At 46.6% G+C, this 13,167-nt stretch overlaps 1 protein-coding gene across 4 annotated transcripts in view; it reads right to left on the reverse strand.

Moving 5' to 3' along the window:
• Window positions 1-13,167, reverse strand: part of GAL3ST2 (galactose-3-O-sulfotransferase 2) — a 56,179-nt gene that overhangs the window by 17,515 nt on the left and 25,497 nt on the right. The window lies entirely within an intron of this gene.

The raw sequence follows: 13,167 nt of genomic DNA on the forward strand, positions 1-13,167 counted from the left end.
CCCAGCTCTCCCCAACTCTGGCCCTTTCCAAGGCGTGGCTCTATCTCTACCAATGAGAAGAGTCCCATGAAGTAGCTATGAGATGTGGGGTACGAGCAGATAGATAGTTAAAGCCCTAGGCAAAGCCTCCAGTGGGGGCTCTAAAAGTTGCCACTGAACTTTAAGTATCAGGAGGAAGGGGTTCTTATGATTCCAAACTACTGGAGTTTTAGAAAATGGAACAGGAGTTTTATTCGGCACAGACTTGAACTGCAATTAAAAGCTAATGAGAGATGCTAGAGATAGACCAAGCATAGAGAAAGAACCATAGCACAAATAAGGTATAATTTTGGTCTCTAAGCGGCTGTTCACTTGAATCCTAGGTCAGATGAGCTTGGGGAACTAAGAGGTTAGGTGATCTGTCCGAAACTTGGTTCTGAAAAGGGTCTTGAAGACGGATCATTCCAACTCCAATCCCTCTGGCCCCCAACTATTCTATCTTGAGTAAGAAAAAAGAGGGACATTTAAGTAGCAGCTCAACATACTCATGAGCAGGCGTAGCCTAGCAACCTAGCATAACTTTGATTCTTCCCAAGATGGGATGTTTCAAGAATCAGGACCATGTGGCATCCCCTGGGGAACAGCTGTGTTAAAAAGGTGGCGTTTTCTGGGGGGAGATGACTTCAGGTTGTTGACAGTAGCACACAATCTCCCAGAGTCATCTCAGATTTCAGATCCTTGCCCATCCTTCTGCAGGGACAATCCCAGACATCACACTGCTGACCTGCTAGTGGACAAGCACCTGAGTGCCATAGTGTGGCCCAGGGCCGGCCTCCAGTCATTGGGTTCCTTTCTGGTATAATGGAAGAGCACTAGCTCTAGAAAATGGGGCCCAGGGTTTAAATCTTGTCTCTAATACTCAGTACTTATGAGGTTGGACAAGCTAGTTAACCTCCCTGGACTAGAAGGTCCTTATCTATAAAATGAAGGGATTAGACCATCTGGTTTCTGGATGCCCTTAAAGCTCTGGATCTATGATCCTATGAAGGTAAATTTAGAATTAATATGCACAAATGTGGATAGATGCTTTAAATGATTTTACATGCATAACCTATATCAGATTATTTGCTATCTTGGGGAGGGGAAAAGTAAAGGAGGGAGGGGGATTATCTGGAACTCAAAATCTTACAAAAATGAATGTTGAAAATTATCTTTACATGTGTAATTTAAAAAATAAAATATTATTGAAGAGAAAAAAATTTTAAGTGGCATGTTGACACAAAGTTTTGCAAAGATGAATGTTGAAAACTATCTTTGCATATATTTTGAAAAATAAAAAGCTGTTATAAAAAAAAGTTGCATGTTAAGTTTTTTTTAATTATTATTTTTATACCTAAAAGAGAAAACAAGCTAAATGGAATAGACTCCATGTACAATCTTTTTTTTTTCTATTCCACTTTATATACAGAATTTCTCTGGGGGTTGTTTTGTTTTTGGTGTTTATTAAATTCAGAATTTGATCCTTCCTGAAATACCTCAGAGGCCATGATTCTACTAATGTCCAAAGATGTTCTTCTCCGTTCTTGTGCTGAACTTTAAGAGCTCCTAGTTCTTATTTGCTTTATCTTAATATGTTGAAGTGAACCAGGTTTGTAAGAATCCAATTAGTGTGAGTAAAAGGCTCCTCTGTGGCCACACTAATACACGTTATCAGTGAAGGGGGGAAATGAAACATCGCCCAGAGGAGGAGACAAGTAAGCTGGCTGAATGAACATCCATGTTTCCTGCCCAAACACTAGAAAACGGTACTAATGCTTGTGTTCCTACTGATCTAGCTTACTCATCATTGATGGAGCCAAGAGTTAGCTAACTGCTGGCAATATTTATTGGTGTAGATGAAAAAAGGTTCTAGCTTACTGATCATTGATGTATTCAAGAATTATTAACTGCTGGCAATATTGGCTGTTTTTCTGAAAAAGGGTTCTAACTAGCTCTGCTCTCCGCCGTGTAGAACAGAGCTCCTCTTGGCCACGGCAGGCACTTGGACCTCGCAAGGGTTCTAGTAAGATTGACTGGACCTTCCGTTTATGCTGCTTAGTCTCTCAGGGAATAAAATAAACGGCAGAAAATGTGCTGGCCTGCCAGACCAGCTGACATTTGTACAGCATCAGCTCTGCTCGTCCACTTCTCATTTCTACTTTGAGTGGAGTCTCCAGAAGGTTGTTTCCAAGATGCAAGATTCAAAGGCGGTACCTGTAGCAGCGCCCTTCTACACTACAGAACTATTCTCTGTCATAGTATAAACGATAAGTAATGATTCCCCAGCAGTGTTTCCTGTTAACAACCAGCCAGCACACCCAATTCGGCCTTGGAAAAGGCATTTATTCAAGGACAGTAGTTACAAAGACCCTCTCTCTGGTAAACGTCAGACACTCTCTCCCACAAATACACATTTGGCCTGGTGACTCTGGACCACAGACTTAAAGTGGCGATGGCACGAGGCACACATGAAAAAAGAGGGAATTTACAAATTTTAAACTACTAAGGATTCAATGTCCTTTCTCCCTGTGGAACTGAAGGACGTGATTTCCCTCACGGTGGAGTCACTGCTGACCTAGCAGGGATTTCTGTTAGATGGGTCAAGCCCTCAGCGCTACGTCGGCTTGTTCCTCAGTGGGCACTGATACACGCCACCCTCTCCAGCTCCGGGTCCAGCCGGAACATACTCTCAGCTAGAATGTTCTGGGCTCTTGCAGAAAGAGCGGAGAACCTTAGTTTAGGACCCAAAGAAGTCACTACTTCTCTTTCCTCGGGGCCTCAGCTTAGAACCTTGTAACCTCCAAGACAGGAGATGGGAGATCAGTTATTTCGGCATTAGTCTTTCCCTTTGACCGAGTTGCATCATTCAAACCTAAGTTCTCCTATAAGAAAACGCAGTAGTAGCTGTCCAGTACATCTCCCTGCTCCCCATCTCCACGGATTAAGCCACAAACAGACAAACATTATTTTATTTCATTTTAATTTTTTTTTCCCTGAGGCTGGGGTTAAGTGACTCACCCAGGGTCACACAGCTAGAAAGTATTAAGTGTCTGACACCAGATTTGAACTCGGGTCCTCCTGAATTCAGGGCTGGGGCTCTATCCACTGAGCCACCCAGCTGCTCCAGACAAACATTATTTAATGAAAGTACTAAGCAGCTCTGGGGGTCAGGGTTCCCTCATTTTCAAACTAGGTTTCTCCTATTAGTCTATGGAAATGAATGCTTGGGGGCATCTCTGCCTGGAATAAGTTCATTCTCTTTTTCACTTGTAAATAGACTGATCAAAGCCTCAGATACCGTCCAAGGAACAGAATGACAGAGTCACAGGCGACTGACCCTCAGCCCCTCCTAAGGGACGACGGCAGTCCCCCGGGGCTGTCGTTGGTTCTGGAACGCGGCTCTCACAACTTGCAGGGCCCTCGCCTGAAGAGCTCCGTCTTGTGTCTTGGTCCACGCATCTTTTTGGTATATATTTTTAATGGCTTATATGTTGTCAAGAAACCCTATGTTGTTAGCTCTAAGTAGTTTGTGTCTGCAAGGGAAGATAGATCGATAGGTAAATATAGATAGATAGATAGAAAGATAAACAGACATATATATGCATGTATATTATAGAGAGAGAGATATTTATATGTATAGATATATACACATACATGCATATATGTATACACAGAGAGATGTTTTATAGATATGTATATGTGTACACAGAATTTTATATGTGTGTATCTGCACATACATATATGTGTGTGTGTGTGTGTGTCTGTGTATTCAGTCTAGCGAGACTTTATAAGGAGATTCACCCCATGCTAAGTCAGTCTCTTTAGGAGAGAAACCAAGAAAACCTAAAAAGTGCCTCAGCTTCCAAATGCTCCAGCTCGGGTCTCCGAGAGATGTGGCACCAAGAGCAACACTATTTAAAACATAAACTTGTTTGGAAACGCACTATGAAAGAGCAGTGTCATTTCATAAAACAGTGAGAAGCACTGGAGGGGAAACCAGTCTACAGAAAATTTGACAAGGGATTCGAGGAACAGCAAACCGGAGGACCCGAGTTCAAATCCAGCCAGATATCCTTGATATTTACAAGCTACGGGACCTTGGACAAATCATTTAGCCCCAATTGCCACAGAGACACAGAGAGATCATAACCATCAAACTAGATCACAAAATGAGTATTTAAGGATGAGTCTGAAAGAAAGGAAATGGGGGTGGGGCGGGGGGTGATAAAATCTGTCAAGAATGCGGCACTAAATCGGTCTTCCCATCAGGGACAATGGGGTCATGGCCTTTGGATTCCAATGTTATGATCCCGAATCGTCTCACGACCGAGTGGAAATGACAGGGAGGTGACAGTAGCTGACCACACTCGAGGGCTCCGGGACGGAAACGATTCACCTCCCAGGAGTCGGACGTTTATTTATCAGCAGAGTCGGGCAGGTCCAGACCCAGAGTGACACAGAGTGCCGGCCCCTCCCCTTGGACCCTGGAGGTCCTTCAGGTGAGCTTCCCTTGGTTTTGTAGCACGGATCAGGCAAAAGGTAACTTAGAACAAGAAACTCCTCCTTATTGGAATTCAAGTTCAGCCTGAATTTCCTGCCAGATCTGACCCAAGAGTGAAGGAGCAAAGGGCCTCGAGCCAGAACGGGCCTCCCCCAGCCCCTCACGGGAACTTAGAACCACAGGGAAGGCTTGAAAGGGTCTCAGAAGCCGTCTGGCCCCCTCATCTTACAGAAGAAGAAACTGAGGCTCAAAGGCAGAACCCACGCCTCCAAGTCGCTTCCGGCCGTCAGAACCATTTGTCCTCCCTCGGGAGTGGGGGGCTCAAAGGCAATGGCCCTTTACATGTCTGGTACATTTGAGGTCTTTGCAGAGGGGCATACAGAGTCTTCTGAGGAACAAATGGGGCACCCCCCAACACCCCTGTTCAGGAAAAAAACAAGACAGGGAGAACGTGGACATGTGTGCTCCTCCCTCCCCTTCTCTTTCCCTCCTTCTCTGGTCCCATAAAACAAGAAACGGCCTGATTGGGATGGCGGCCTGACGGGACTGCGGCCTGACGGGGACCGCGGCCTGACGGGGACCGCGGCCTGAGGTAGGATGCCCCGGCCCTGAGGAGGCAGGGCAGGAATGAGAAAAAGGAAGGTTTCAGGACAGTTCGGACTACAGGCAAAAGTCTCCTGAAACTCCAAGTCGGCACTGCTGCCTCCTGATAAATGCGTCTCAGGGGGGACAGGGCCAATTTAACTAAGAGTGGAGGGCTGATAGTGTAGCCTGGACGGCAAGCCTACGCTTTTCTGCCAGGGTCCTAAACGCAATGGGAAAGGCCAAAAATGCGTCTCCTGCCCTCTTGTTTTTCTCAATCTTTCTTCTGCCTCAACTACCCTGTTTCCCAAACACTGATGGCTCCACCCCCCCACCCCCCCACCTTCCCATCCCAGTTAAAAGTTAATACCAGCTTCCAAAGAGGCAGTCCCAGTTATGGATCTGATTAAAACAAATCGAACTTCAGAGCAAATGCAGCTTAAATTTGAATTTCCAAACCCCCTTTGGCATTCTAAGCCCTTCCTAACTTCCCCTGCCTTCCTCCTTTCTGGGATTCTTCCAGCCTGCTCTACTCCTCTCTGCAGGGCCGATGGAGGGACAGCGTTTGCCATCTGCTCGCCTCCCATCCCAGAATCCGTCCTCGCTCATCTCCTCCTCCTGCTCATCTCCTCCTGCTCTCTTCCTGCCTTGGACCCCACCTGCCGCAGGAGGCCTTTCCCAGCCTCTCTGACTCGCTCCACAGCTTCTTTGGTTTTTGTCCGCCATCTTTCCCATTGGACCTCGAGCTGCTTCAGGGAAGGGCTGGCTTTTGCCTTTCTTCATATCCCCAGTGCTTAGCATAATGTCTGGCTCATTTTTTTCAGTCATCTCCAATTTTCATGACGCCTTTTTTAGGGGGGAGGACATTTCTTGACCAAGAATCTGGACGTGATTGGCCATTTCCTTCTCCAGCTCATATCACAAATGAGAAAACTGAGGCAAGCGGGGCTAAGTGACTCACCCAGGGTCCCACAGCTAATACGTGGCCAGATTTGAACTCAGTGCCTTCGGACCCAGCACCCTCTCTACCTTTCTGAAAAGGGGGGAGAGGTAATTTAGGTGAAAACATTACAGGGAGTAGTTTGTTTCATAAGAGCAATATTATGAAGGGGTCAAACAACACTAAGCCCCAGGATGAAGGGAGGGGAAAGGGGGATAGAATGTTTAGGTGAAGTTGGGTGACAGTGTATGAATTTCTTTATTTTAATCAAGGCCAAATGCGATGTATCTTCCCCCTCTCAGCAGAGACGCAGAGGACTATGGGACATGCCATTTCATTCACTGCCATATGTGCTCCCACTTATTTCTGCTTACCTGTGCTTTTTCCTGTGTTATAAGGAAGGGGCCAATGGAGGGGTGGGGGCTAGAGTTAAACCCCAAAGTGACAGTAAGAGAAAACCAAAAGTCATTAACACAACTTTTTTTTAAATAAAAAGTGTATTACATTGTTGGTGGAAGTGTGATTTGGAACTATGCTCAAAAAGTTATCAAACTCATACTCTTTGACCCAGCAGTGCTACTACTGGGCTTATATCCCAAAGAAATAGTAAAAAAGGGAAAGGGACCTGTATTGCCAAAATGTTTGTGGCAGCCCTCTTTGTAGTGGCCAGAAACTGGAAACTACGTGGATGTCCATCAATTGGAGACTGGCTGAATAAATTGTGGTATATGAAAGTTATGGAACATTATTGGTGTGTAAGAAATAACCAACAGGATGAATTCAGAAAGGTTTGGAGAGACTTACAGGAACTGATGCTGAGGGAAATGAGCAGGACCAGAAGATCATTATGAACTTCAACAACAATACTATATGATGGTCAATTCTGATGGATGTGTCCTCTCCAACAAGGAGATGAACCAAATCAGTTCCAATAGAGCAGTAATGAACTGAACCAGCTACACCCAGCGAAAGAATTCTGGGAGATGAGTGTGAACTGCTACATAGAATTCCCAATCCCTCTATTTTTGTCCGCCTGCATTTTGGATTTCCTTTACAGGTTAATTGTACACTATTTCAATGTCTGATTCTTCTTGTACAGCAAAATAACTGTTTGGACATGTAGACATATGTTATATTTAACTTATACTTTAACATATTTAACATCTATTGATCAACCTGCCATCTGGGGGGGGGGGGAAGGAGGGGAAAAGTTAGAATGGAAGATTTTGCAATTGTCAAAGTTGAAAAATTACCCGTGTATATATCTGGTAAATAAAAAGCTATAATAATAAAAATTTAAAAATAAAATATCTTTTTGTAAACAATCCAACATAATTGTTTTTTTAAAAAGCATATCATAAATGACCAACAGGATGAATACAGAGGGGCTTGGAGAGACTTACATCAACTGATGCTGAGTGAAACAAGCAGAACCAGAAGATCATTATACACTTCAACAACCATACTGTATGAGGATGTATGCTGATGGAAGTGGAAATCTTCAACATAAAGAAGAGCTAATTCAGTTCCAATGGATCAATGATGGACAGAATCACCTACACCCAGAGAAGGAACACTGGGAAATAAGTGTAAACTGTGAGCATTTTTGTTTTTCTCCCCAGGTTATTTTTACCTTCCGAATCCAATTCTTCCTTTGCAACAATAACAACAACAACAACAAAATTCGGTTCTGCACATGTATATTGTACTTAGGATATACTATAACATATTTAATATGTATGGGAATGCCTGCCATCTAGGGGAGGGGGTGGAGGGAAGGAGGGGAAAAACTCGGAACAGAAGGAAGTACAAGGGATAATGTTGTATTAAAAAAAAAAAAAAAAAATACCCAAGCATATGTACTGTCAAAAAAAAATGTTATAATTATAAAATTAATTTTGAAAAAAAAAAAGCATATCATAAAATGTCCCAGTATACAGAATAAGCAATGGGTACACCCTAGTCAGGCACATACATCCCCTCCCTTTTAATATGTCAAGTTGTATTTCTGGGGCTCTGAGTCAAAGCAGTGACTCACTCAGAGTTTGCAAAAAGATCTCCAATTCATCCCTACAAACCACAGAAATGCAAAGCCCCAAGAATGCCCTGGGGACTTCCCAAAGCAGAACACAATTCTTCTTTCTCTTCAGTCTTGCTGCTCAGGCAGGGCAGAGAAAACTGAATCACCAGGTATGGGCCAGGCTGGCTCCTAAGTGCTGGGGACAGGCCCTTGAACTTTGCAAAACTCCTCAGGTAGCTGAGGCCTGCCCAGATCGTGCCCGGTTGTGGGTGGGGGTGGTTCCTCTGAACCAAAGTACCCATCCATAGTGCTGAAGAAGGGGGCACGAAAGGAAGGCAGATGAACAGTCCTGCCCACCTGCCCCTCCAAGACTTAGGCCAGCAACGGGACGAACTTGGCTCCGTCTCAACATTGACCACCAGGTGACAACTTAGCTGGGTGTCTGTGCAAGTTCTGGGAAGCCCATGCAGCTCCTGACAGCTCCCAGCCCAAGCCACTGTTTATCCCCCATGGGAGAGTCATGGCGGGCAGGAACAGACCAGCCTGAATTGTTCATGCTCTGCTTCCTAATCCCTGATCAGGTCCCTTCTCACTACTCTGGAATTTAAAATGCAAAGACGATTATAAAATATTTCATCGACAGACGCTAGTATATGTATACCCGTATATGTTTAATTATAATATAGCTGGGCATACGTGTGTATATTCGTATATTTTACCAAATTGAATTCAGTCCCACTTCTCACTAAGATTTTTGCCTCCTGAACTTCATATGACCCAAAGAAATACAGATTTACGTTATGGATCTTAGCAAAATAACCACTGATAAATGTTTGACAATTTGACTTTACAATATATCATTTTTTTGGCTGAGGCAACTTGGGGTTGAGTGACTTGCCCAGGGTCACACAGCCAGGAGGTGTTAAGTGTCTGAGACCAGATCTGAACTCGGGTCCTCCTGACTTCAGGGCTGGTGCCCTATCCACTGCACCACCCAGCTTCCTCTACAGCACCTTTATTGAATGGAATTTGATGTTCCCAAGAAGAAAAAGAAAGAAGGAAGATAGATCCTCCCAGGGAGCTCTGCACTTCCAGCTTCACTTCCACCTAGGGAACAGACGCGCCCAGAGGCTATGGAGGTAACTCAGGGAGAGAGTTATGACAGCCAGTCTCCCAGGGAGAGGGAGGGACAGTCTCACTGCAGGGCAAGCGGTGACTCTGGTCCAACTGCTAGAAGGCTACAGCTAGTTCTTGGCTGATGGCCAAACCACAGCCTCTGCTTCTGCTCAAGATCTCCATCATCTTCCCCAGTTGCTCCTTCCTTCCCTTCGCAAAGCCCTCGAGCCATCTTAACCCGGATTTTCTCCCTGGGCTCAGCCGGAGGGTTGGCTACCGGGCAGCCACAGCCCCAGGAGCTGCCAGCTCCGAGGCCGGTGCCAGAGGGAGGAGAAGGAAAGCCCTCCCTCAGGAGGCAAAATGTTCCCCAGGCCTGACCCGTCCAGCAAGCTTGGGGGCCATCCGGGTCCCTCTCCTGGGTCTCCCACAAAGCCAGCAGGCTCAGTTTCCTCTGAAAAGACTTTATCTCCCCAGCACAACAATTACAGCAGGTTTGGCAGCTCTGCTTGAGCACAAGCCACAGATCCTGCCCTGGCCTTTAGTGCCTTCCGGCTGGGGAACGCTACAGAAACGGCCCAACTAAGCAAGTATCACAGGCCCAGGAGCTCATGGGAACCTCCCCGGTCTCCTGAGGCCCACCCTTCAGACACTGTTCTCTCTAGTCTACACATGGGGAAGGTGGGGCTCAGAAAGATTAAGTGGCTTATCCAGGGCGCACAACTGGGGCTCTTCGGTTACTTCAGTCATGCAGGACTCTTCATGGGCCCCTTTGGAGGTTTCTTGGCAAAAATACTAGAGGGGTTTGCTATTTCCATCTCCTTTTACAGATGAGGAAACTGGGGCAAACAGGGTTAGGTAACTGGCTCAGAATCATACAGCTTATCAATACAAAGATAAACTTTAACCCCAGGTCTTTCTTTCATGAAGAAAACCCAGTCCCTGCCCTTAAGGAGCTGGTGCAACTACTTGATAATGAACGATAATAACAGCACAGAATTTCAGAATATGAAATTGAAAACAGGAGGAAAATGTCTGAATTCACCTTTGCCTTTCTGCTTACACACACACACACACACACACACACACACACACACACACACACACACACACACACACCTGTTGGACATGTCCACTTGGTTAAAGCACTGTATGGTTCTCCTGTCAAGCTCAACTTATCCCAAATGGAAAGGATTTGTTATATCCGCTCTCTAAAAGCACTGCTCCTCCAAACTTCTCCATTTCGGTTCAGGCCATCACTGTCCTCGTGCTTCAGGTCCCTGTTATCCCCTCCCTGACCCCCAAACACATTGCTGCCTTGAGATCTCTCTTATTTATCTCTTTCCATCTACCCATGGGATTGCCATCAGATTCAGAGACGACCATTTCCCAGCTTCCTCCACGCAGTGGCCAATCTCATCTTCCTAAAACAAAGATCTAGTGATTCTTCTGGCGCAGCCAAATAATTGTATAAATATGTGTACCCGTTTTGGATTTAACATATCTTGTTACCGTATTTAACATAAGTTGGATTATTTGTCAGAATAAAGTGAAGGGAGGCGACATTGGAACACAAGGGTTTTCAAGGATCAGTGTTGAAGAATGATCCTCGAGTATGTTTTGAAAATAAAAAACTTCAATAAAAAATGAATAAAACAAAGATCTAACCATCAGTTCAGTGTTCAAGAAACTTCCCTGACTCCCTCCTTAATTCCATCTCTCAGTCGTCAGTCCTTAGTTTTCTCCAAGGCTAAGATCAGTGACTGGAACTCCAAATAGGGTCAGGAAGAGTCAGATATGACTGAAAATGCCTGAACAATAAAGGCACTGTCCATTCCCAGATGAAGGGGAGGAGAAAGCGCATACCTGTCTGCACAGGGGCCTTTGCAGGTGGCCCACACCCCGCATGCTCTCTTCACCCAGCTTTAGAATCCCCAGCTTCCTCCAAAGCCTAGCTCATGCTCCCAACACACAAAACGTTTTTTGGTCCCTTTCCTGCCCAGTGTTCTCTCCCTTTTGAAATAGCACAGCGGAGAGAGCCCTGAACGATCAGAAAGAGGAACTCAGATCAAACCTCGGACTCTCTCTAATGGTGTGAATCCGGGCCAGTCACTTCCCTGTCTGCCTCCAATTCCTCAATTCTAAAATGGGGATAAAATTAGCACTTCTCTTCCAAGGTTATTTCTAAAGCACTTTGAAAACTTTAAAGCATTATATGCCTGCTTATTATTATTATTATTATTATTATTATTATTATTATTATTATTATTATTATTATTATAGTGGTGGTGGTGGTATGCACACACACACACCAGAATGTGGGATCCTTGAGGGCAGGACCTGTTAGGAGTGATTTTTCTTCTTTCCCCAATCTCTAGCCCAGTCCCCTGGCACATAGTAGGTACTCAATAACAGGGAACTAAATGGAAAGAGAAGGGGAGGGGGTGGGAGTGCTGGGGACTTTAGAACTGCAGAGAGCTATAGTGAAAGATTTTAAATGGTTTTTCACCATTTTTAAACATCAAGTTTACTGAACTTTATACTAAATCCATTCCTCATAATCCTTATCCCAAAAGTTAATTAAATTTTAAAACACACACACAAAAAAACCAAACCCAAATCACTCCACCTATTTATTACTGAAAGGGAAAGCAGGCCCCCCAAGGTTTACTTAACACTTTCCTGCTGTGGCAACAAGAGAAGCAGACTGGAGAAGAGGAGTAAGTGCCAAGCTTTAACGCTCAGATTCTCCGTAGCATCTTTATGATTTTATGTCCAGATCTTGATTATATTAACAGGACTTCTTTATGGGGGGGGGAGGGCAGGCAGAGTGAGGGCCTCTGAGGATAGGATCAACAAGCCGAACCTGGAGATTTGTCCCAAACTTCGTGTTTTTCTTAATTCTCTTAAGAATTTAAGAAAAGTGAAGGCAACACCTGAACCAGGTAACCCGGGAGTGACTCTGGGGCAGAGAGCTTCACAGAGACAGAGATGCAGAGACATAGAAAGGCAGACGGAGGGGGATGGGGGGAGAAGGAAGAGGGGGAAGGAGAAGGAAGAGGAGGAGAAGAGGGAGGAGGGGGAGGAGGGGGAGGAGGGGAGGAAGGGGAGAAGGGGAGGAGGGAGAGGAGGGAGGGGATGGAGAGGAGGGAGAGGAGGGAGAGGAGGGAGAGGAGGGAGAGGAGGGAGAGGAGGGAGAGGAGGGAGAGGAGGGAGAGGAGGGAGAGGAGGGAGAGGAGGGAGAGGAGGGAGAGGAGGGAGAGGAGGGAGAGGAGGGAGAGGAGGGAGAGGAGGGAGAGGAGGGAGAGGAGGGAGAGGAGGGAGAGGAGGGAGAGGAGGATTCTCTTCCCCCTCACGCCCTCTCCCCTCTCTAAAGAGAAAGTTGTGGTCTTCCCAACGTCCCGGGCACCTCCTGAGACTGAGGCAGGGGCAGCGAGCTGTTTCTCCCAGCCTCGGAAGTGGCGCCTTGGGATGACTCCAAGCTTTTCAAACAGTCCCCCCTGAGGCAGGGAGCAGTGTCCGCCCAGGGGAACGTTTCCCAAAGAAGTGAAGTTCGAAGGCTGCCGAGGGGGCCGCGCCGTCCTGGTCCCCGCGCTGGGCTCGCCACCCAAAGGTCTGGCCACTCCCCGGACGCCGCTGGGCTTAACCAGCAGCAGGAGAGCGCTGGGCGGAGGGGGGTCCCACGCTTGGGGGCCGGGGCGGAGGGGAGCCCCACGCTTGGGGGGCCGGGGCGGAGAGAGGGGCCGAAGAGGAGGTCTTCCTGCCCCGACCCCCCTGGCACCGGGCAGAGACGGTCCTCTGGCTTCCTGGGAAAGGTGGCAGCCAACCTGAAGCCGGGATGGCTTGGCTCTGGTTTGGAAAGCTCGGGAGTCGTGTGGGGGCCGGGGCGGGGGGGGGGGACCGGGGGGGTTCACCCCCCTCCAGCTTATCTCAAAACCGGGTCCTCCGAGCTTCCCCCTTGGACCTCGGTCAGCCCACGCCCTCCCCAGCGGC

This window comes from Sminthopsis crassicaudata, chromosome 3, assembly GCF_048593235.1.
Source record: "Sminthopsis crassicaudata isolate SCR6 chromosome 3, ASM4859323v1, whole genome shotgun sequence".
In the NCBI taxonomy this organism is placed as follows: domain Eukaryota; kingdom Metazoa; phylum Chordata; class Mammalia; order Dasyuromorphia; family Dasyuridae; genus Sminthopsis; species Sminthopsis crassicaudata.